This window comes from Hyperolius riggenbachi, chromosome 9, assembly GCF_040937935.1.
Source record: "Hyperolius riggenbachi isolate aHypRig1 chromosome 9, aHypRig1.pri, whole genome shotgun sequence".
Taxonomy (NCBI): Eukaryota; Metazoa; Chordata; class Amphibia; order Anura; family Hyperoliidae; genus Hyperolius; species Hyperolius riggenbachi.
Genome location: NC_090654.1, coordinates 139137468 through 139162358, shown reverse-complemented (window position 1 = coordinate 139162358; position 24891 = coordinate 139137468). Strand labels below are relative to the sequence as shown.

Here is a 24891-nt window from a genome sequence, read left to right as displayed (position 1 = left end):
TAACGTGGACAGCATTCACCAGACAATCATAACGTGGGCAGTGTTCACCAGAAAATCGTAATGTGGGCCAGAAAATCGTAATGTGGGCAGCGTTCACCAGACAATCGTAACGTGGACAGCATTCACCAGACAATCATAACGTGGGCAGTGTTCACCAGAATATCGTAATGTGGGCCAGAAAATCATAATGTGGGCAGCGTTCACCAGACAATCGTAACGTGGACAGCATTCACCAGACAATCGTAACATGGGCAGTGTTCACCAGAAAATCATAATGTGGGCCAGAAAATCGTAATGTGGGCAGAGTTCACCAGAAAATCGCAATGTGGGCAGCAGTCACCAGAAAATCGCCATGTGGCAGCAGTCACCAGAAAATCGCAATGTGGGCAGCAGACACCTGAAAATCGCAATGTGGGCAGCAGACAGTGCCAGACACCTGAAAATCGTAATGTGGGCAGCAGACACCAGAATATCGCAATGAGGGCAGCAGTGACCAGAAAATCGCAATGTGGGCAGCAGTGACCAGAAAATCGTAATGTGGGCAGCAGACACCTGAAAACCGCAATGTGGGCAGCAGACACCAGAAAATCGTAATGTGGGCAGCAGACACCAGAAAATCGTAATGTGGGCAGCAGATACCAGAAAATCGCAATGTGGGCAGCAGACACCAGAAAATCGCAATGTGGGCAGCAGACACCTGAAAATCGTAATGTGGGCAGCAGACACCTGAAAATCGTAATGTGGGCAGCAGACGCCTGAAAATCGTAATGTGGGCAGCAGACACCTGAAAATCACAATGTAGGCAGCAGACACTAGAAAAAAAATGCACCTGTGAAAAAAAAACAATTCACTTACCTGACAGAAGTCTTCTCCTCTCCCGGCATCTGGCTCGCAGCTCCCCGAGTCCTCCTGCAGCACATCTCCCGCGCTGACAGGCAGAGTGCAGAGCTACAGCAAGATGGCTGCCGAAGCCCTGTACTAGAGACACAAATAGTCTCCAGTGCAGGGCTTCTTCGGCGGCCATCTTGCTGTAGCCCTGCTCTGCCTGCCGGAGACTATGCAGGCTGCTGGAGCGGGGCAGAGGGGAATGAACTGGCGCAGCGTCTATTAGACGCTGCGGCTAGTTGAGCACCTTGCCTGGGGGGTCCAGAGCAGCGCTCCCCCCGCGCACAGTGAGCGGGCCCTAGAGCAGCCCCGGGCCCCCCTGCGGCTGAGGGGGTCGCATCCCCGGTAGGTACGCCGGTGCTACCAAGCATTTATGTATTGCCCTCTGATGTATTTATACGTGTTAATCATCCCTCTGTTTAATTTAAAGGCAAAAGATGTGAACCCAAGACATGTATGTCACTTGGCACGCTGTTTGCCATAATGTTATTGCTCCCCTTAATAATATATAATTAACCCTGAATTTCAATTTTGCTCTAAACCATTATTTACAGCATATTATATGCAAAAAGCATTTTTTTTACTAGACCAGCATTGGAAGGGTTAAACACAGAGGTTTAAAGTTCCGTGGAGAGATATGCAGAAGTTCAGATCGTTACATTCTATTTAGTTATATGTATCTACTGAGAAATGTTACACACTCTTTGGCTGTCCTTCAACTCCTTCTCAGTCAGAGAGATGAGTCACATTCAACACTTAGATACATTTATGTAAACAAAATGTATCTATGTCAGCTTCGGATGCGTCTGCAGAAATCTCCAGGAACTTTAAAGCCCTGTGTAACCCTTCCAATGCTGGTCTAGTAAAAAAAAAAAAAGCTGGTTGCATATAATATACTGTAAATAATGTTTTAGGGCAAAGTTGAAATGCAGGGTTATATTCCGCTTTAAATGTTCTTCTAAGCTGCCTTGGTAACAGGAAAGGAAGAAGTTGGTTAGTTGCTAGGTGAAGAACAGTTATACATTAGTATGTCCCAGGTATGAGATCAAATAACCATATGTAATGTTGTATGAAGAATGTGGTTAAGAAAAATATGTTTTCTTCATCCCAAATCAGACCCACAATCCTAGCTTTGTGCTCTTAATTCTGATTGGTTCCTATGGGTAAAAGGACCGTATTCCTTTATCCACCTTTTTTTGTTTTTGTTAAATACAAGCTGGTCCTTGATTGGTGGCCTTGACTAGCTGCTGTAGCTGGCTGTTTCACACCAATAGCTTGTTTTCTGATTGTCAGCGTTTTCCAAGTGCTTTTCTGGCCAATTAAATCCTATGGGCTTTGTTACACCAAATCGCTATAAAATGACTCCAAAAGTGCTAGCATTTTTTGTTGTGAAACAGTTTTCATGTTTTGATAAGAGATTGATTGCTGTGGGAAATTGCTGCACGTTTGTCCCAGTTTTCAGTAATGAGCAGTAGACACTTTTCTTTACAGGATTTACATGCAGGAACCAGCCTCCTCCCTAATGACAGGGCGATGCTCACGTGTATCTACCCTGATCAGCGGGTGTAGAGCAGATTTAGGGAGAAGTCGGTTCCACCCCCCCCCCCCCCCCCCTCGTCAGGCTGCAAGGAAACTACTTTCAACCCAGTGAACACCTGTCGGCCAATGACAGGTGCTTTCTGTCCCCCCCCCCCCTCCCCCCCAGCCAACAGGAAGGCTTGGTCTTTTCTGTTACTACTGGCTGTATGTGGATTTATACACCTTACATGTTAAGTTCGTGCTGTAAAAGCCCAAACCATGCAAAGTCAGTATGTAACCTGGGGACTTAAGATATTTAAAAAACAAAACAAAAAAAAAAACAGAAAGTCAAATAAACTCCTGTGTATAGCACAGTAGCAGCAATTCTGATTTTATAATGTCATTGTTTGAGAGCATGCCTATTATTCTGTTCCTGCTCCAGGCCTTACTTCTGCTTCTCTGGTAGGTGGGCGCTTAAAGGGAAGGTTCAAGCAAAAGAAAAAAATGAGTTTCACTTACCTGGGGCTTCTACCAGCCCCATGTAGTCATCCTGTGCCCTCGTAGTCACTCACTGCTGCTCCAGTCCCCCGCTGGCAGCTTGCCGACCTCGGAGGTCGGCGGGCCGCATTGCGTACATTTTTACGCATTCCCGCTAGTGCAGGAACATTAACACATACATTTTTACGCGTTACTGTTTCAATGCGTAAATTTTTACGCATTGAACCAGTTATGCGTAAAAATGTATGTGTTAATGTTCCTGCACTAGTGGGAATGCGTAAAAATGTATGCAATGCGTCCCGCCGACCTCGGAGGTCGGCAAGCTGCCAGTGGGGGACCAGAGCAGCAGTGAGTGACTACGAGGGCACAGGATGCCTGCATGGGGCTGGTAGAAGCCCCAGGTAAGTGAAACTCATTTTTTTTATTTTGCTTGGACATTCCCTTTAACTGTGTTCTACTGCAGAGAATGTATTTGAGTCCTGTGAGCAGAATTTTTTGCCATGTAGTACATATATTTTTTGCTTATTATTGTTTTGTCATTTGCTTTAACAGACGACTACCTAGGGATAAGATCCAACTTAAGGAATACCTAACCCGAGGCGGAGCTACCAAAGCAAAGCACAGAGGTATGTCAGGTGTGCTTTAAAGAATGTAATAGTAATTATGATTATTATTCTTATTTGTATAGGGCTGACATCTTCCACAGTGCTGATCGCTTTATATATATATTATGCAAGATATTTACCTGAACAATAGAGATGATACAGTTTATTGTAGCACATTTTGTATAATGTGTATATTTAGACTTGTGTATATTTAAAAAGGCACCCATAGCATTACAATTGGCAAGAGCTTTTCAAATCACTGGTGCTTAAGACTTTGTTCACACTGGGGATCGCAAAATCGCTAGCGTTTTGCAATGGGGATTTTTTTCAAGTTGTTTTGCATATTTTTTTACTGGTCAATTTGGTGATTTTTGAGCAATCGCAATCACGTTTGACATTACAGTTGCGATCACTCTAAATCACGAAAAAGTGATGCATGTACCCCATTTACGTTTTCCCCAAAGCGTCAGCGATCGATGCGGTGAGATCACTGCCATATACTTTTAATTACCCTAGTGCTTTTCAAAGTGCTAGCGATCGCTGGTGATTCCCGAAACCTGCGGATGTTTCCAGCAAATTGCCCCAGTGTGAATGGGCCCTAAACAATGTTGCTATGGTGAAGCAGCCCTCACTGTGTGTTGTGTTTTTTTGTTTTTTGGGTCTCGTGCTTGGATCCTGAAACATGGCTGTCTGGTTTGTGTAGGCAACTACGCTTTGTTTCATTTGGTGCCAGTGGGCCCAGGAGTTGACCAATTTTATGCATAGCTATAGAATAACTATACTTCTCACCTGAAAAGAGTGTGCTTGTACTGTCGTAGGAAAAAAAAGTTCTATGTTTTGTAAACATACAGTTCTGGATTTGGACATAAATATATTACGGTAGTTGATAAATTGGGCCCTCCCTATACCAGTGATTCCTCATTGACAGGATTAGTTGTTCATTGACAGTCATTGAATTGTTGGGTTGGTTGCTTTTCATACCTTCAGGTAAACCTGTTTTGAAGGAGGCTGCTACTGTTGACCTCTTCCTAATAATCCTAGATGGCCAGCTGTCATGCTGATTCTCTGGCTGAATTCCTGGACTGGAGTATGTATGTATGTATGTATGCATGCATGCATGCATGTATGTTGTGTATGCATGTACTGTATATCAGTAACATCTGACCTGCAGACTTTCAAATTAGAAAGTATTGTAAACATATGAGCACTAATTCACCCAGTTTAACAGCTTTTCCAGGAATAGGACAATAATGACTAGGGCTGTGGAGTCTGAGTTGGAGCAATTTTGGGTACCTAGAGTCTGAGGTTTCATAAACTGAGGAGTCTGAGTTGGATGATTTTTGTATCAAATCCACAGCCCTTGTTTGAATCGGTGGTTTCATAACTCCACAGCCCTGGTAATGGCAGCCACTAAATCAAATCAAATTCAAATCAAAGATCGCTTTATTGGCATGAACAAGATTGATAAAGTTGATAAAGGCATTGCCAAAGCAGGGAGAAATGTGGGACATGGAAGGAAGTAGGGTTTCTGACTTGAGAGTTAGTAATGAATATAATATATCTGGTTGCTAGAGGTCCTTACACATAGCATACCATGGTTTCTCTGTCTCCTGTCTTATCGGATAAGCCTGCATGAGTCTTTCTCCAGCCTGTTGTGTTGTGAGCTGGTAGTAATTATTAGTTTATTAGCCTCTCTAGGGATCTGCGTGTCTCTGCCCTCTCTCTCTGCTCCATATAAAGATGAGTATCGTACACTGTTTTTATAGATAAAGTTCAGGATGTCATCACTGTCTGTATGTCTAAGAGCCTTAAAGGCTAAGTGTACGTATCGAGATCCAGCCCATATTGGCCCCCGATCAGTAACGCAGATTTCCCTTAAGATGTGTGTGAATCTGTTCTATTCCCCACTAACAGCATTGGGCTCTATTCACAAAACTTCTCATAAATGACTTATTTATCACCTAAGTGTCAAAAATAACCTTTCAGCCCATTTACAAACCTAATCAAAGTAAGTTGTTCCTGATTAACTTCATTCAGTATTAATTTTCTTAAATTTATTTGTATTGTATTTTTGCTCTTCGGGAGCTTAAAAATTGTAAAATAGGTTAAAATCAGTGGAAAACAGGTGAAAAAGCTTTGTGAATCCTGTCCCATTGTGTTATACATCGTTGTATAGTAAGCACTTTTGTGGATCTGCTTGCTGAACTTCCAGCTTACCGTATATACTCGCATATAAGCCGACCTGTGTATAAGCCGAGGTACCCACTTTTCCCTCAGAAACCAGGAAAAAATTCATTGACTTGCCCATATAAGCCCTCTCCCCAATATAGCCCCTGCCACACTAGCCAGATGTTCCCCTAGTACCGGTTAGCCCCCCTTTCCCATAGCCAGATGTGCCCTAGGATCATACAGTTGTATCTGAAGAAGCCACTAGATGGCGTCATAGATATGAGACAGCAATTGCCACACAGGAAGAATCCCCGATCATTGCACAGCTGACACGTTGCTTGCACGCTCTGCTCCACAAGCCAAGGGACACAAGTAGTATTGAGCAGCACATGTCGCACACCATGTTGCAGGGGATGTAGGGCACGGACACAACAGGGTGCAAGCTAGTAAGAGCAGGATCACTAGTGCATAATCCTTACGCTACTCTGCCATTAAAAAAAAAAAACCCTGCTCCACCATCTGTTTTGCTGCACTGACTCGCATATAAGCCGAGGGGGTAACTTTTCAGCACATTTTTTATGCTGAAAAATTAGGCTTATATGCGAGTATATACAGTACTCTACCGTTTCTTGTTTTATGCACATCCTCTTATGGCAGTGTGACAAGATTACTAGTGTTTCTGAGAACTGTCATCTGCAAATCAGGTCTATCCATGATCTGTAAAATAATGTAAATGTGTTACAGATGACACTAATCAATTTACTTCCTGTGTAACTAGGCCTCCTAGTACATTCTATTTTATTTGGTTGCTTACACATACAATAAAGTTACATGCAGGCATCAAAACTCTGGCAGCTACAAGGTTTTGTGATGGTTTAATCCATTAATCTAATGTCTGTGCAGCTATTTCCCAGCTTCTGTGCCAATCAAAAAAATTGGCTATTGGCAATCAATGGCATCATTATTTGGCCAATTGCTTTGCCACTAGGTGCAGTGAAGAGCCCTTCTGCTTTTTCTCCACCCTACCTTATCTTGGGACAGAATGTGCACCTTAACATGATCAACTGATTGCATTTACCTGCTCAAATCTATTGTCATTATGGGACTTAACCACCCTGCATTCTATTTAAATTGCCAGGGTGGTGGCGGCAGGGTTTTTTCGTCGTCTTCTTTTTTTTTTTTTTTCATGCTGCCAACTGAAAGTTGGCACCATAAAAGCCCACTAGAGGGCGCACATGGTGCGCCCTTCCGATCGCCTTCGGCGATCACAAGAAATCACGCGGAAAGCGGGATTTCCTGTTAGGCTTACCCCGTCGCCATGGCGACGATCGGGATGACGTCATGGACGTCAGCCGACGCCCTGACGTCAGATCACTCCGAGCCAGCCCTTTGCGCTGCCCGAAAGTGTTCGGGCCAGGCAGCGCAGGGCTCGGGCGGGGGGGACCTCTTCCGCCGCTGCACGCAGTGGATCGCCGCTGAGCGGCGGCGATCGAAGACCACACGCAGTTAGCAAAGTGCTAGCTGCGTGTGGCACAGTTTATTTGGTGGAAATTGGCCCAGCAGGGCCAGAGATATCACACTCGGCGGCAATGGACGAGCTGAGCTCGTCCATAACGCCAGGAAGGTTAAGGGGCCTAACTCCTAACGATTTTCCCGCCAATATACAGCAGATTTGATCACTGTGATCGAATCTGCTGTGAAATCGTTGCCCAAACGCTGACAGAACAATCGTTTACCGTCCGAAATCAATTGTTCCTGTCGATGCATCCGTGCGGAAGATTTCGCTCGATCGCCAGCCGGTCGGGAGTGCGTCGATAGAGCCTTCGAATCTCAGACCGACACAATACAGCGGCAATACATTACCTGCTCCGCCGGCGCGAGTCCTCTGGTCTCCGCTGTCTTCTGCTCCGCTGGGTTCCGCGTTCCGGGCCGGGTGGCTTCACTTCCTGTCCCGGCAGGAAGTTTAAACAGTAGAGCGCCCTCTACTGTTTAAACTTCCCCGGACAGAAAGAAGTGAAGCCAGCCGGACCGGAACCCAGCGGAGAAGAAGACAGCGGGGACAGAGGGGGACACGCGCCGGCCGGATCAGGTAATGTATAGCTGGCGGGGGGCAGTGGCAGCTTCACAGATTGTGAATCGATTTCAGCATGAAACCGATCACAATCTGTTTGCAGTAAAGGCAGCCATACGATCCCTCTCTGATCAGATTCGATCAGAGAGGGATCTATCTGTTGGTCGATCTGATGGCAAATCGACCAGTGTATGGCCACCTTAAGTTTCTATACTAGTTTATACTTGGCTATACTCTGATCTTTTTTTTTTTTGTGTACAATTGACCTTTGATTCAATTTTTAAATCGAAGGAGATCTGATATCCATTTTGAATAATCAATCAAAATATTTTTTCCATCATCTGGTCGGTATTGAATACCTTTGATCGTTCAGGACTGAAAACTTATTTGATTATGCATGTCCGTTATTTTGGATTGATTGTGTTTCTAAGCATGCATATCATCAGCTTGTTGAAAGGGATATGAGGGTTGGCATGAGGACTCGCTTCCTGGACATGTTAATTGACAGCACTAGTCCATCAGATATAGATTTGTGATTTCTCTGTGAACATTTGTTTTTTTTAATCAGCCCTGATAAAATACCCGACTGAGTATTCAGTCTGGTTTTGATCAAGAATCATTATAGCTGAGTCATTATAGCAGAGCCAGAAGAGGGCAGGCTTGGGCTTGAAAAGAGATCAGAGAAGACAGACTCTGCTATAATGATTCCCGAGCAAAGCCAGGTTGAATGCTCAGTCGTGGATTCTTATCACAGCTGATAACAGACAGATTCAGCAGAGAAGAATGAAACTAAAAGCAGGGTAGGTGTTTTCTCTAATGTTCCCACTGATATATATGGTAAAATACATGAGGATGCTTCGTCTCTGGTTCACATTAAACATAAACTATAGCCCAGCTGTGACTAGACCTCCTGAAAGAAAAATACATTTTCAAATTTTCAGCCGGGAATTCTCACTTTAGGCATGTATAAACATGAACTGCCTTTTCCAAGTTGTATTTTTAAGTGACCACATTGCACTTTTACCAGATCCTGAAAGCTCTGTGATCTCATCTGTCTAAATAAGACTGCGGCTTTAGAAAGGCTGACATGAATGTGCTCTGAAGAGGAGGTGCAAGGCTCACGTTTATTTTGCTACAAACCATGATATATAATCTGCCTTTATTGCTTAACAAATCACGGCTCTGTATCCAAATAATAATGAGAAGAGATCTGCAACGCTCATCTGAAGCGAAAAATTAGTCCAACTTAATTTGTGCCAAGCCATGGCAGTGACTCAGCCAACTTAGTTGCTAAATCTTTGTGTGTGTGTGTTTTACTTGTTATATACTGGTAAAGTGAAATGAAAGCATATTGAGAGTATGATTGTTGTGGCCTGCCGTTGAAGAGGGCTCAGGCCTAAGAAAAGGTTCACAGGATTTCCAAGCCCTCTCCCTGTGGTGTTAGAATTGTCATCGTCCTCAAACTTGGGTGATGTCATGTGAGGTCTCCAACTATGATTGGCTTGAGGTTCAGGCCAAGACTTAAGTTAAGGGGGCCATGCACTAGGCGATCAACCAACCAATTGATCATCCAATGCGATTATTATAATTGAATTGGATGAAAATTGGTGCTGTCAAGTGCATGCCCGATAGAAATTGGCCGCACAGTCGATCGCGCATGTTGGAAAATTTCGGGCCGAGGTTGGTTGGTCGGGTGTGCGGCGGTACGGTGGACAATTTGCGAACGAGCGACGAGACGACGACACCCCTGCTGCAATGTATAAATGTATGCAGTGTGTAGTCAATTTATACATTACCTGTCCGGTGTCGGCCTCCATGCGGCGCTCTGACGTCACGAAGGCGCATAGCGGCTGATGTCAGACGCTATGCGCCGCAAGCGTGTATGCGGCTGTTGCCCGGCAAAATGGACGGACACGGTGCGGAAGCTGCTACAGGACAGGTAATGTATAAATGCACTACATTACATATATTTATACATTTTGGGGGCAGCGGCGGGGCGGACAGCGGCGGCTAAGCCCATTCCCTGATGATTTCATGCTGAAATCTGATGGGAATCGGCCTGTAGTGTATGGGCAGATTCGATTAGAGACAAATTTATCTCTAATCAAATTCGATTAGAGATAAATTTGTCTCTTGGTCGAATCTGCCCATACTCGTTCTAATGTATGGGCACCTTTAGTTTCGCAAGAAGGGTGAAGCGCGGTGCAACAGGCCATCAAGATCCAAGCCAAGTGTGATCTGATGCCTGGGCCGGTATGGACCTCAGACTTTATGCAAGATCCAAGCTTGGAGTGATGAGATGTCCATGTGCAGGCCTAGTCCTACCAGAGATCAAGAGCATCTTTCTGTGAAGTCCGCAAAATCACTTAACCCTGTGCAAATACTTCAGACTAGCTATCCAGGAACCAAAACTATCCCTACAGCCAATTTAAAAGCAGAGTTCTTAGTCTTGAAAAAAACGAAAATGCATTACTTTATGTAGTAGCATACGCCATGTAGAAGCTCCCCTGAATTTGTAGGTGTCCTAACTCTGGCCCTATAACATGCATAATGCAACATGCCAGCATACAGTGCATCAACCTGTCAAAAGATTAGCCACACATATCTTGGGAAAGAGAGTGCATCGAACTAACCTCACCAGTGCACTACAATACACATCCATAAGCATCATACTCACAACATTATGAGCTGTGTATATGCTGACAGTGGTTACAGAGCAGAGAGAGAATGCACTGGATTTAACCCTGGCCACAAGGTTTCAAATACAAAAGAGACACAGAATCCAGGCTCATCTCCAGTGAGGACACTTCTAGTAACTCCTAGGTGAAAATAAACTGATGAGATAAAGTCCTAAAAATGACTCTGCTTTAGATAACCCATGATTGTATTTTATATTTAAACATTTACAAAGTAGATTGAATGTTTGTTTTATTGTCTCTGCACAATAGCAGCCTAAGTGTCTCAGAGTTAAAATAAATAACTATTGACCTTTTTCTATCTCCCTCTTGATCTCAGAAGTTGTATTCTGCCAGGAAAAGTTTTATGGCTTTAATGTGATTGTCAGTGAGGTTTACTATATTCCCACAAGTTACCAACAAGACATCAGCTGTCCCTTGCATGCCTGAAAACTAACTTTTTCAGGATGCAAAATAAAGAAAAACAGCCTGGTTACTAATGTTTTTCACTGAACATACACGTCACATGATGCCTTAGGTACATTTTAAAGGGAACCCGAGGTGAAAGGTGTATGAAGTGACCTGTTTTTCCTTTTTAAATAATGTACATTGCTTGGCTGTCATGCTGATCCTCTGCCTTTAAAGGCACATACACATGCCATACTTTTTCAAACGACGAGTCCATTAGAACCTCCCGCGGGGCAGTCATTCTGCCGACAGTAGCACGTGAGTACAAGCTGTCGGCAGACTGATGAAGACTGTTTTTGACTGATACGCCGAGCAGGTCAAAAAGTCTTATCAGTCTGCCGACAGCTTGTACTCACGTGCAACTGTCGGCAGAACGACCACCCCACGGTAGGGTCTGACGGACCTGTCGTAAAAAAGTACGGAGTGTGTACGCGCCTTAATACTTTAAGCCATAGACCCTGAACAAGCCTGCTGATAAGATGTCTATGACAAATCTGACAAGATTAGCTGCATGCTTGTTTCAGGTTCAGAAGGACTGACCGGCAACTGGTATTGTTTAAAAGGAAATAAATATGGCAGCTGCTATAGGTGTCACGCATTGGGGTCCCTTTTAATAAAAGTAAAATGGAGGAGCTTAAAGGATGTGACCAATTAAACAGCAAAATCAGTAAACACTTTGCACACTCATGCAAATACTCATTGCAGACCAGCCATCCAAGAACCACTACTATCCATACAGCCAAGATAAAAGCAGTCGGTATTAGGTTGCAAAAAATTGCATTATTTTGCATTGTCACATATGCTGATTTTGTAATCATAATAATCCCCAAAAAGTTTCTAAGTATTTAAGACATTTCTATTTGTGTGGAACGGATTAGAAAATATGGCTGCCATAGTTTTCTACAGGCGTAAAACCGATCTCGACCATGGTGATTTCACTGGGCAGGAGCTTTCTTGCTTATCGGCCTTCATCCCAACCTCTGGAACATGTGCGCTAGTATGTTCTTTATAAATAATTCTGCACTATTCAATAATTCAATTCGATCAGGAGAGTGTCGGCTCAGTAATGGGCCCAGTGTAATGTCTCTGCGCTGCCAGAGACGGTCAGCTTAAATGCCTGGTCGTCCTATCTTAAGTGCTCTGTATTATCAATTCTCAAGGAGATCTGTATCCGGCAATTCTTTTCCTGACCTTTCTGAAAAAGAGAGGCGGAGAAGAGAAATCCATAATGAATCCTCTGCAGGTATTGATGACTTTTACTGAATTGACATGAAAGTTATTACTGAGTGGTTTATGGGGCTTTTCAGCTCCTGTAAAGTCTCTATCCATTGTCATTAAAATCTCAAGCCGTCCCAGACAAGAGGATAATCTTTATTGACATATAATTTTACGAGACACGTCCGCTGTACCCACGCTGGAATCGTGAAGAAAATATATATATATTTTTATAGTTAATCTAAACATAAGTGACATTTACATAAACTGAATTTTGTTAGGGATTTTAATGCTCTTCAAGGTTAAATATGTAAAATGTTAATGTACAACTTTTGCTATAACAAAACTCTTTCAAATAAGACAACAGACTGAATAAAGAGATATCCAGCTTACCACTGCTGAAAATCCTGTGCAAGTATAGCTGAACAGGAGATGTGGTCCCTTCCTGTTTAAGGGAACTGAAACTTCCTAGGAATCTCTGCTGAGTGATTAACCCATGCTCCAGATAACCAGGTCAGATCAATGTGCATCAGGAAGGAAAATGTACAGTATTTTGCCGAGCTACTGTGCATAGTTCTGACATCACAGATTGTATTAATTGATTTGGTGTGTCTAAAATAATTATGTCTAATAGCCGTTTTCCAGGATTTTCACCATTGCCATTAAATGGCAATCTAGTAACCTAGATTTACAGTGCCAAAAAAGTAGGGAACACCATGAGGTTTTAATGTAGGTCAGTGGATCTGTTTCAGACACCTTTCCAGTTTGCAATGTTCGTCACTTTTTGAAGTTCGAGGGTATCTCAGGTGGGGTGAAGAGTGTTGAAGTGAAAATGGCATTTTATAGAAGAGAGCCTATACTTTAATTTCCCTCGACCCAATCTGTCTTCCTAGTTAGTATTGCACAGTAATCTTCACTGTCAAGCTCAAGGAAGACTCAGCTTGACTTCACTCTGGTACAGCAGAGCAAAAGAAAAGTAGTTCCTATAATGACCGCACCACTACAACCATATAAAAATATACAAAAAGGTGCGGATAGCTAGATGTATAAATAGAAAATCAGCAATGTTGAGAACCACTGTATTGTCAGAACTGCACAGCAAACAAAGCCTGCACAACAGGTAAACCCCAGAAAAAGAATGCAATCTAGGGAAGTGATAAGATGTGTGATGGGGATTGACAAAAAACAGGCACCAGAGAAGTGAAAGATGAGGTGAGAACAAGTGCGAAATTTTGATGCGCACAGCGCGCTGGGAAAAAGTGTATAGGGCGCACGGCGGCACTATAAGGTGAAAGGGCTTCCCAAGCTGCCAGGAGAAAAGTCATGAGAGGGTGAAGTGACCCCCCCCACACCCCCACACACACTCAGGGCCGCTTCTCACTTCCCTGGATTGGGTTCTTTTTCTGGGACTTACCTGTTGTGCAGGCTTTATATGCTATGCAGTTCCGACAATATAGTGGCTCTCAACATTGCTGATTTATCTATTTATACGTATATCTGTCCACACATTATTTTATTATACTGGGGAGTGCGGGCGCTGATTATATTTGACTACTTATTGTTACATTATAATTATTGTACCCGTTAACCCTACTCAATGTATAATTTAGGAGTTTTTAATTGTTGTTATGAGCATTTTTGTACCAAATAAAACTTCTTTTTGTATATTTCTATACGGTTGTAGTGGTGTGGTCATTATAGGATCTACCTTTTTCTTTTGTTCTGTTTTGCAATATTGAGGTTCCTTTCTGCATCTGCACGCTCCCCTTTGCTATTTGCAAATATCTTATTACTGAGCTATGTTATCTTGTATATGAGTGGATGGTGCTTACCCATTTGTGTGATGTCATTGCATTAAGCGCCCTTTTCCACTAGCAATCACTAAACGCCAGCTATTGTGATTTTTCATTGATTTAGTAACGCGATTACGATTTAACATACACAATGCACTTGCATTGCAAAATCACTCTGAATTGCTCCAGAAGGCGATTGCGCTTTGCAAAAAATAGAATCACGGTAGTGGAAAATACCTACTGCGATTCCTATGTTAAAGTAGCAACCCTAGCGTTTTAAAAATTGCTAATGTTTTGCAATTTTGCTGAATCGCAGTGCAGTGGAAAAGGGCCTTTGCCTGGTACACGCATACAATTTGGTTGCCCAATTTTATCCATTAAAAGGGAACTGAAGAGAGAGGTATATGGAGGCTGCCATTTTTATTTCCTTTTAAGCAATATGGCCTGGTGCACACCAAAACCCGCAAGCAGATCCGCAAAATGCTAGCAGATTTTGAAACGCTTTTTCTTATTTTTCTGTAGCGTTTCAGCTAACGTTTTGCAGTTTTGTGTAGCGCTTTTGGTGTAGTAGATTTCATATATTGTAACAGTAAAGCTGTTACTGAACAGCTTCTGTAAGAAAAACGCCGGCAAAACCGCTCTGAACAGGCGTTTTTCAGAGCGGTTTGCGTTTTTCCTATACTTAACATTGAGGCAGAAACGCATCCGCAATCCAAAAAATGCCTCACCCCGGGAGTATGCGTTTCTGCAAAACGCCTCCTGCTCTGGTGTGAACCACCCCATTGAGATACATAGACCAAGCGTATCTGCAGCCGCAAGCGGCTGCAGAAACGCTGAAAAAGCCGCTCTGTGTGCACCAGCCCTATCAGTTGCCTGGCAGCCCTGCTGATCCTCTGCCTCTAATACTATTAGCCATAGCCCCTGCATGCAGCAGATCAGGTGTTTCAGACTTTAAAGTCAGATCTGACAAGACCAGCTGGATGCTTGTTTCTGGTGTTATTCAGATACTACTGCAGAGAAATAGACCAGCAGGGCTGCCAGGCAACTGGTATTGATTAAAAGGAAATACATATGTCAGCCTCTGTATACCTCTTACTTCAGTTCTCCTTTAAGTATAAGATCTTACTTACACAATCTGTTGATAGTACAGTATTCAAAATTTGTTGACCTTCACATTACATAGAGTTGGAAAAATTCTCCAGTAATTGGCCAATAAAAATTGAATGTATGCACACAGACTTGCCAATACAAAGGAGATTCACCCCCAACACACAAGTCGGTGGATTAAGACTGCCCTGCCCAGCTATAGGGCTGGCAATTGGGACAAATAGGGCTGTAACAATAGGGCTGCTGTGAGACTTGACAAACTTTGCTACTTTGAGAGTGGCTTTATAAGGGTTAATTTGCAGTGCATGAGTTGCATTGCAGAATAATTCTGCATGTCAGCTCACTGCCCATACAGTTTTATGGCCTGTTCATATATCTGCGTTGTAACGGACTGCATTACTCTAGCTGCATTCAGGCTCTGAATTAATGTCTATCCAGTCTTCATTGCAGTTCACACACATTTTAATGCGTGCATTATGCAATGCACCAGTGTGAATCCAGCCCGAGGGTGCCTGGAGATCATTGAGAAATCTACTAACCATTATGTGATATTCATAAAAGAGTGAAACACTGTTTCATCTAAAAATAAGTCTAAACATAGCCAAGAACTGATTGAACGCATAAATCATCCACATGGTCTCAGCTGAGATGAGATCAGCTAAGTTTAAAGAGAACCTGTACTGAGTAAAATTTTTTAAAATAAACACATGAGGTAACTTCAAATGAACATTACATAATTACCTTGCCATCAGTTTCCTTCAGAAGGTCATCATTTTCTTCTGATAATGATCCCTTCCAGTTCTGACAATATTTTGTCAGATCTGAAATATATCAGTTGCTGTCAGTTATAGCTGAGAGGAAAACTGATGTACCAGGTAATGTCCATGTTAACCTATGGCTCAAGTGGGCGATGTTACAGTTTAACTGTGTGCTGACCAGAAAGCTGTTATGGGTAATGGCCATTTTCAAAATGGAGGACGGAAAATTCCCTTGATCACAGTGAACAAACAGGACGCGGGACAGGAGAAAGACACTGAGGGGTAGACTACATGGAAGGTAAGTATGACTTGTGTATGCTTATTTTGACTTTTAATTTTCAGTTCAGGTTTTCTTTAAAGACTTAAAGGGATACTGTAGGGGGGTCGGGGGAAAATGAGTTGAAGTTACCCGGGGCTTCTAACGGTCCCCTGCAGACATCCTGTCCCCGCGCAGCCACTCACCGATGCTCCGGCCCCGCCTCCGGTTCACTTCTGGAATTTCAGACATTAAAGTCTGAAAACCACTGCGCCTGCGTTGCCGTGTCCTCGCTTCCACTGATGTCACCAGGAGCGCAGGCACAGACCATACTGGGCAGTACGCTCCTGGTGCCATCAGCGGAAGTGAGGACACGGCAACGCAGGCGCAATGGTTTTCAGACTTTAAAGTCTGAAATTCGAGACGTTAACCAGAGGTGGAGCCGGAGCATTGGGGAGTGGCTGCATGGGCACAGGATATCTGGGGGGGGACCATTAGAAGCCCTGGGTAACTTCAACTCATTTTCCCCTGACCCCCCTACAGTGTCCCTTTAAAAACCTTTAGGTCTTGTTCCCACTGGACAAAAATGGGTGCGTTTTCCACAGTTGCATGCTGTTACACATTTGCACTACTTATACGGTAATTTGCATTGTGCCACTAATGCACAAGAAATGCATAGAAAAACACATAGAAAGAGTTTCCCACTGGATAAAAACATTGCATTTTCCACAAATGTGGACAGTTGTGTATCTGCACTGCTCGCTGTTCGGTATCGGGTCCCATTATACCTTTTTCCACTAGTGTGTTGGTTGCATTTTTTTAAGTTTGGGAGGTAATGGGGAGTAACAGGGCTGCTCCGGTGTAGCCTTTACTGTTTATGCTGGGAGGCTAGGTGAGGATCAGTACATATTAATAACAAATCAGCCATAGCAGCTGCCAATATGTCACCTTTGGAACAATCAGTCTAATTTACAAGTGAATCTCAAGAGATCTCCAAGCACCTCCAGTGGGGATTATAATAAGTGATCCAACAAACTTTGACTAGATAAATTACTAGTAACTTGCTGTGAAGTGGTTGGGATGATTTGCTACCCTTATCGGTGAGAATGTATGTATGTGTGTGTGTGTGTGTGTGTGTGTGTGTGTGTGTGTGTATATGTATGTGTGTGTATGAATGTATTGTATAAATGTACTGTTGTTTAAAAGACCGTTAGAAGCACAGTGAAAACAAGTAAAAACATAGTTTATACTACAGTATAGGTCCAAATCCAGAGTTGTCTGAAAGTAAATATTTTATCCACATTTCACCACGTTTAAAGTGGACCTGAACTCTTGCACAGGACAGAAGGAAAACAGAGAGAAATGCACCCTGTATGTATTTAGCAAGCTTAGCCTGTTCATTTCCCCCTCATTTGTTTCTAAACACAAGTTGTAATTTTGATCTCTCTCCTGTGTCGCATAACTGCCACGGCAGAGATGGCAGATAAGCTCATTTGAAAGCACAAGCTGTTAACAATGTCTGTCTGTTTCCGTGAATCAGAAAGTAGAAATAGTGCAGATTTATTTTTGAAATTTGTATCAGCTCTAACAAAGAAATGTTTTTTGTTTTAAGACCGGTTTCACACTGGTTTTAAAAAACAGTCCATTAATGGTACGGATACTGTATAAACGGAACAATGCGAACAGATCCAATATTAACCTATGGAACCGTTCACATGCGTACATTTGAACGGATCCATTCCACACCATCCGCTGAACAGACCGCAAGTTTGCTGCAGCACCTATTTTTCTGGACCACTGAGCCCAGCGGATTAGAAACGGAAGATGAAGCCCTGCATTGGGGGCAATGAGAGAATGGAACGTTTCTACACACTAATGAAGAAACGGACCACTTGGAAGGCAAAATCCACTCTGGGGATGTGGGTACGCAAACTGGGCCATACCTGAGCAGGTGGGCAGGTGAGGGAGGGTGCTGCAGCTGTGCAAGTGGGTGAGGGAGGGTTAAAACATACCCAGGCATCTTCTTCATTGCAGCTGGACGGTAGAGAGGGTTTCTTCCAGGCTTCAGTCTCCTGTTGTCTTCTGTGTCATGAGACTAGTCACATGACGCGGTAAAAGACCAAAGCCTGGAAGAAACCCTCTAACGCCCCGCTGCAATGAAGAAGACGCCTTCATTTTTTTTACCCTCCCTCACCTGCCCGACTGCTGCACCCTTTCTCACCTGCTGGAGTGGGAAACAGAGTGAAAACTGATCCAATCGACCAATGATCAGATCCGTTTTCATGGATCAGTTTGCCAGTGTGAAACAAGCCTATGGATCAGGTGAAGCGGAAAACTGATACGTTTTGGCTTTAAAGGATACGTCCAGGCAAAAACGGAAACAAAAATCCACTTACCAGGGACTTCCTCCTGCCCCTGGCAACCATCCTGTGCCCTTGCCACAGTTCTGGTGGCTCCCGGTCTTCGCCGCTGCAGAAGCCAACCTCACCAGGTTGGCTTCCGGGTCAGCTTCTTATGCGCTCCACCGCTGATGTCATCAGGACTGCACGGCGCAGAACTACTGCACCTGCGCAGTACAGTCCTGATGACATCAGCGGTGGAGCGCAGAAGAAGCCGACCTTGCGAGGTCGGCTTCTGTAGCGGAGAAGACCGGGAGCCACCAGAGCTGTGGCGAGGGCACAGGACGGCTGCCAGGGGCTGGAGGAAGCCCCAGGTAAGTGGATTTTTGTTTTTGCCTGGGCGTATCCTTTAAATGCAAGTGTGGAATGGCCCTAAAAGTGGTTATCTTTTTAAAGGTCCTAAAGGTGTATCTTTTAGAGCAGAAAGGACTTTTTGAGTTCACGTCCTCTTTAACCTCTTGAGGAACACAGGTTTATCCCCCTTCCCACCTACTTACCGGCAATTGTTTACAATTCACCACTTTGCCACTTTAACAGTTTATTGCTCAGCCATACAACTTGACACCCAAATGAATTTTACTTCCATTTCTTCCCACTAATGGAGCTATCTACTGGTGGTCTCTAATTGCTGCTGCAATGTTTTTTTATTATTATTTATTAATTTAAAATAGCATTTTATTTTATAAAAAAAAGCCTGTTTTATTATTTTTACCTTTCACTTTTATGATACTTTCCTGTTTCTGTGAGATCAGAAATTTTAGTGAACATATTGAGAAAACTGTATCCTTTTCAAGATGTGAGACTTTTAGGGCTGGTTTAGACGGACGCTTGCAGAGCGTTTACAGCCAGCGTTCAGGGCTTGGTGTTAAACGCTCCCATTCAAGTGAATGGGAGCGTTTGTACCAAGCTTTCAAGCGCGTTTACACAAACGCGGCGTTTGGGTCCCGATTTTCCCTGGCGTTCAAGGAGCCCCTGAAAGCTACATGTAGCTTCCAGGGGAGGTTAACCGCAACGGCTAATGTCCCCCTAGGGGAAGAAAAAACGCGACCACATCCAAACGCACACGAACGCTGCTGAACGCGACGCCAGCAAACGCAACGCCTCCAAACGTCCGTCTGAACCAGCCCTTACATTCTGATCAGTCAGCTAGTGTTTCCTGAGGCCCAGCCTTCACTATTCCTGCTTGCCCTGTATCGGGACTATTTTTAGGCATAGACAAACCAGACACAGACCTGGAGGGGGCACCACAGAGCCCTTCTTAGCATGCTTTGCTTTATACACCACTTCTGACAGGGGTAGGTGATGATTTCAACACCTAAATGAGCATTGCTGATTAAAGCCTGGTACACAGTTTCAATTATGATTGGCCAATCGCTGAACAATTTTACCACCTCCATGTAGTATGACCGTTTACCTACGCAATCTGCTCATAGTATTCAGTATCTGTTGACTCTCATACTACATGGAGGTGGTAAAATTGGTCAGTGATTGGCCAATCATAGTTGAAAGTTTGTATCAGAATGCTTTTAAAATGGCTGCAGTTTACATTTTTTTTGTATTGAAAAATGTGTTTTTTGGGTCTGCCCAATCTTTGTAACTTTGATGCACAGTCACTCAGTGACCAAGTTTGTGAGCTTTAGGATCCTTGCCATCAATAATGTGGGAATGGAAACAGTTTTTTATTAGTCAGAAGTGAAAAAGATTACAGTCCTTATTCAATTGACTTTTTCTCCAATGTTTTCTCCTAGAAGATAATTTTTCATCTTCTGCTTAAAATAACTTTTCAAGGCTCTTCCCTCCCACAGATGAGACATTCTCTTAGCAGACTATGTTTGTGCAGAACACTGCCATGGAAGTTTTTCAAAAAGGGGGTGTGGCTAATCAATAAAACCTGGATATTATGGCACCAGTGGTCAATAGTGTGGCTAATCAATAAAACCTGGATATTATGGCACAAGTGGTCAATGTTTAGACAATTTTCCCTGCTACTCTTGTTATAACTCATGCTACCTGTGCTGAGCGTGTGGGTTTTATTTTTATACCGAGGTCTGCTTTAGTTAGAATTTTCAGCTACAGCAGCCTCTTTGAACACGAAGTAGGGAACATTGGGCACAGTGCTTACTAATCGGCCACATGGTATATTTACTTCTGTGTCCAAAGTTTATATTTACAATTGCAGTATCTGTTATGTATTTGTCAGATGGCAGCTGAAGAGCTTTTTTACACAGTTGGCAGCAGTGTGTCTACTGCCTGTCCACTGCCCCTGTGGAATTGCTGGATGCTTGCAGGCACCTGTACACATTTGGCAACAGCAGTGGGGACAGTATCTAACCTGTGTGTGTACATAATAATAATAATAATCCAAACATTTGTATAGCGCTTTTCTCCTGTCTGACTCAAAGCGCTCAAGAGCTGCAGCCACTGGGACGCGCTCAAGAGGCCACCCTGCAGTGTTAGGGAGTCTTGCCTTGAACTCCTTACTGAATAGGTACTTGACCTAGCCAGGATACGAACCTTGGTCTCCCATGTCAAAGGCAGAGCCCTTAACCAGTACACTATCGATCAGGCTGATGTGTGCCTAAAATACTGCCATTCAGTTGCATTACACAGCAGCCATATAGTACTCGTTCCCTGCAGGTTGGGTTGAATGACACGACAAATGCGCTCTTCAACTGTCTTGTGTGAAATCCCTTAGAACTAGTGTTTTTTTTTTTTTTTCCTTTCAGCTTCATCAAGCAATTCTCATGTTCAATCTGCTCCTTAACAGGTTGTTTTTATTCCTTTGAGTAGTTCAACCTCCTATACATCTTTCTTCACAACATGCATAGGTTGGTAACCTGTTAATTGTTATGAAAAGGGTGTGTTTCTTCATCTCAGGGGTTTATGGTGTCTTTCTGGCAATGTAAAGGTTAACCAGTCTGCGCCTGTCCCCTTGGAGCCACCCTGAAGTGGCAGCTTGAAAACAAAGCTCTGCAGCTGTTGCGCGTTCCCGGCATAATTAGCAGGGGCTAGTCCTTGCTCAACCAGTTGTGCGAGTTCCAGTCCTGACAAAGCAATTTTTTTTTTTTTTAATCTTCCTTTCTTTCTTTGAAATTCTGTAAACACCTCAGTGGCTGTCAATGGCTTGTCACCTCCAGGCCATCATGTGTGTTCTTCTTTCTTTTTCATGTGGAGCTCTGCACATTTCCACCTACCGTGTCCCTCTAGGAAAACAGGCTGACATACTTTGTGAGGGCAGCTGCTGAAAATTCTCGCCAGGCTGCCATTTTGTCTGAGCATGTGAAGGGAATAGGCATATTACTGAGAATGAGAATAGTGATCTCTTTACCGCATTAATATCTGGGCTGTGATACCTGGCTTTGTGAAGCTAGAAGTCCGCAGCATGGATTGCGGCACTGTACAATAAAAAAATGTAACTAGGACTCAGTCATTACCCTCCTGTACAAAATAATTTTTTTACATGTGTAAATGCTCACTTTTCATAGAAAACTGTACTGAACCTTGCCCCCATTACCATATAGGCATTTCATACTACTCTTGATGTACAGAGGTAGGGACCAACAAGCCGTTCCTAGGTGCTTAGATATGCCTCCAGAAACCTCAGGGTTCTGTCTGGCAGCCATTGTAGCAGATTAAATTGATGGAAGAGGACACAGGTTACTTTTGAACCCCTTCCCTTCATAATATTATTATTAGTATTGATTTATAAAGCACCAGCATATTCCGTGGCACTGTACAAAGTAAGAAAGAACATAGGGTACATAATAATGCAGACAATAGTGTACACCAATATACAAGATAATTGGTGACAAAATACAAAAATGATACAGAAATGATACAGAATAATACATACAGAATTACTTAATTAATAAATACAGACATTGGCTGTCAGTTCTAAGAAGAATAATTCATGTGCATTTTCTGAAATGTGAAGACAAGTGTGAACCCTCCCTTTACCCCCTTGCATCCAGACAACTGCTAGTTGGGCTGTGGAGTCAGAGTTGGACTTGGAGTCGAGGAGCCATTTTGGGTTCCTGGAGTCGGTGGTTTCATAAACTGAGCAGTCTGAGTCAGGAGTCAGAGTAGGATGATTTTTGCACCAAAACCTTAGTCTGTGATTTCAAAAAGTCGGATGATTTTTGTACCGACTCCACAGCCCTGACTGCTAGTGAGCCGTGGTTGTGGCAGTGATCAACCTTAGGCTTTGTTCACACTATACACAATGCCTTGAGCATTTCTGCAACGTGTATTGTGTGCGATTTGCAAGAAAATCAGAAGTACATAGGCTGCACTGTCTGACATTCTCACTTCTACGTTGTGCAGCAGTGTGTTGAGATATTGTGCTGCTGAATGCATTTTTGGTCGAAATACAACGCTGGCCTATTCACTGTAGTGGATGAGATCAGCAATGTAATGGACGGAAACACAGATGGCATGCGATCGCATGCATTGCGCTTTGAACACACGGCCATCTGAATGAGGCTTTAGCCCTTCCCTTTTATATTGTGAACTGTCAATACTGAGAGCTGGAATTATAGCTTGTAGCTTGTTTGGGCCTGTTCACACTGTATAACTGAGTGGTACACACTGCTCAGGACCACTAATGGCCACAGTGGAGTGGTGTGGCTCCATCTAGTACAAGTGAATGGAATTGACCATCTCCACTGCTGTGAAATGGGCCCTTTTTGTATTTTATGTTAGTGCAGTGTATACAGTTTTTCATTGATTTAATGAAAATACACCCTTAGTAACTGAGCTGCAAATATTGTTGCATGCAAATTTCATGCAAATCATATACAGCCTGAAATGTTACCAACTGATTTTAGCAGGTCTCATTTGTCTAATTTCAAGCTGCATACGTTAAATGAAAATTGGGCCAGCTCATCCTTCTTACCCATTTTATCAATGCAAATTGTTGTCTTGATAACCACAAAGTACCTTATAGTTTTAGCAAGTCTTCTTTTGGACTCCCAATTTTGAAACTATCATCAGACAAGCCAGGTACTAAATTGACTTTCCGCTATCCTTGTTTTTAGCGTCTGACGATGTGTTTACAGTTTGCATGTCCTGCAGCTGGTTTTCTGTGCAAGCCACATTAGCGGAAATCAAGACGTATGCCATAGATTACATAAGTGACAGTGGCATCACTGCGATGAATCCATTAAAGAGAAGATAAAACATATAACTGTCGTTAACTCTTCTGAGTTTCTCCTTCCAGTTGTACAGAGCGTATTAGGAGATTCCTCCAGCAGCACATAGTATAACAGGAGAGTTGGATTATGGAAGAAGGGGAGTCGTCCAGCAACACAGAGTATATCTGGAGAGTAAGGGCCCGTTTCCACTAGACCGTATTCGTATTGCGGTTTTCCGCAGTGCCTCTGCAACCAGTACATATAAGTGAAGTAGTTGCTATTGAATGCGGATGAGCCATTACGAAGTAATACGATGCACAGTGGGACAAATCTGGATTACATGCTGCACGCATCAGAATCCCCTTAGCAGTGATTGACTGCTGCATTCTGGAAGACACCTGCAGTTGTCTGCGGAAAGCCGGATGTAGAAGGCATCCGGCAAGTGGAAACTGGCCCTTGGATAATGAAAGGAGCAAGGTTCCTCAGCCAAGCGCTGTAAAAACAGAGCAGGAGAGTTGGACGCAGCTGTTGCTACCATAGGCCATAATAGGAATTACGGCTATACCTCTGCTCAGTGAGTGATTTGGGCGCCGTCAAAAGACAAAAATTACTACAAAAATGCTGTAACATGGTCGCCAGCAATAGCTGGAAGCCGAATTACGTCTTTCCCCCACTATCCATGGTGACCTGGATGGCCGGGACTTGTGCAGGAGCAGGGTAAGCCTTTTAACTGCTTTACCCTGCACCTAAATCTCCCGGCAGCCGTTTCATTGGTATGCCCTTCAGCAGCACAGAATATACCCCATTACATGTTTTCCTTGCAAAATATATGTATTACATCCAATGTTTTAGAGGTTTCCAAGTCTTATAATGGCATGTTTTCTGTGGATTAAAGATGGCTGAGTGTGTGATGATGTTGCAGCTTTTGGGAGATGATACTTGACGCAGCACAGGGAGAGAGAGAGAGCGGATGTTGGTTTCAGCAGGTCTGTGTGTTGTGGTTTTGCTGAACACCAGGCTCACTGTGGTGTGGGCCTCTAGCCACTCAATGCTCAGCATTTTCTGCAGATTGCTGCTTTTTACTAACAGCAAGAAACATTGTGAAGATATGTTGCAGAGCCATGTTAACATTTTTCACATATTTTATCTCTGAGTTCAAGTTCAGCCATTTTCAATCTGCAAAACAAGTAGACCTTTACTTCAAAGCTGACCCCTAAACATGACTGCTCACATGTGCTCTTTTCGCCTAAGAGTAACATTCAAACTAACATCATTTTCTGGGTGCTGCAGATGTCTGCAGCGCGATGTGCAGCGCCCAGGCGGAATCCTGTTTTAATTAGCC

At 43.4% G+C, this 24891-nt stretch overlaps 1 protein-coding gene across 3 annotated transcripts in view; it reads left to right on the top strand.

Moving 5' to 3' along the window:
• The first annotated feature begins 3443 nt into the window (after positions 1-3443).
• The window catches only part of MEF2D (myocyte enhancer factor 2D), a 270676-nt gene continuing 249228 nt past the window's right edge, over positions 3444-24891 (top strand). For all 3 annotated transcript variants that reach the window (XM_068253573.1, XM_068253574.1, XM_068253571.1), the window contains exon 1: positions 3444-3527. The gene's annotated coding sequence lies outside the window, so the exon portion shown is untranslated. The remainder of the gene's footprint in view (positions 3528-24891) is intronic.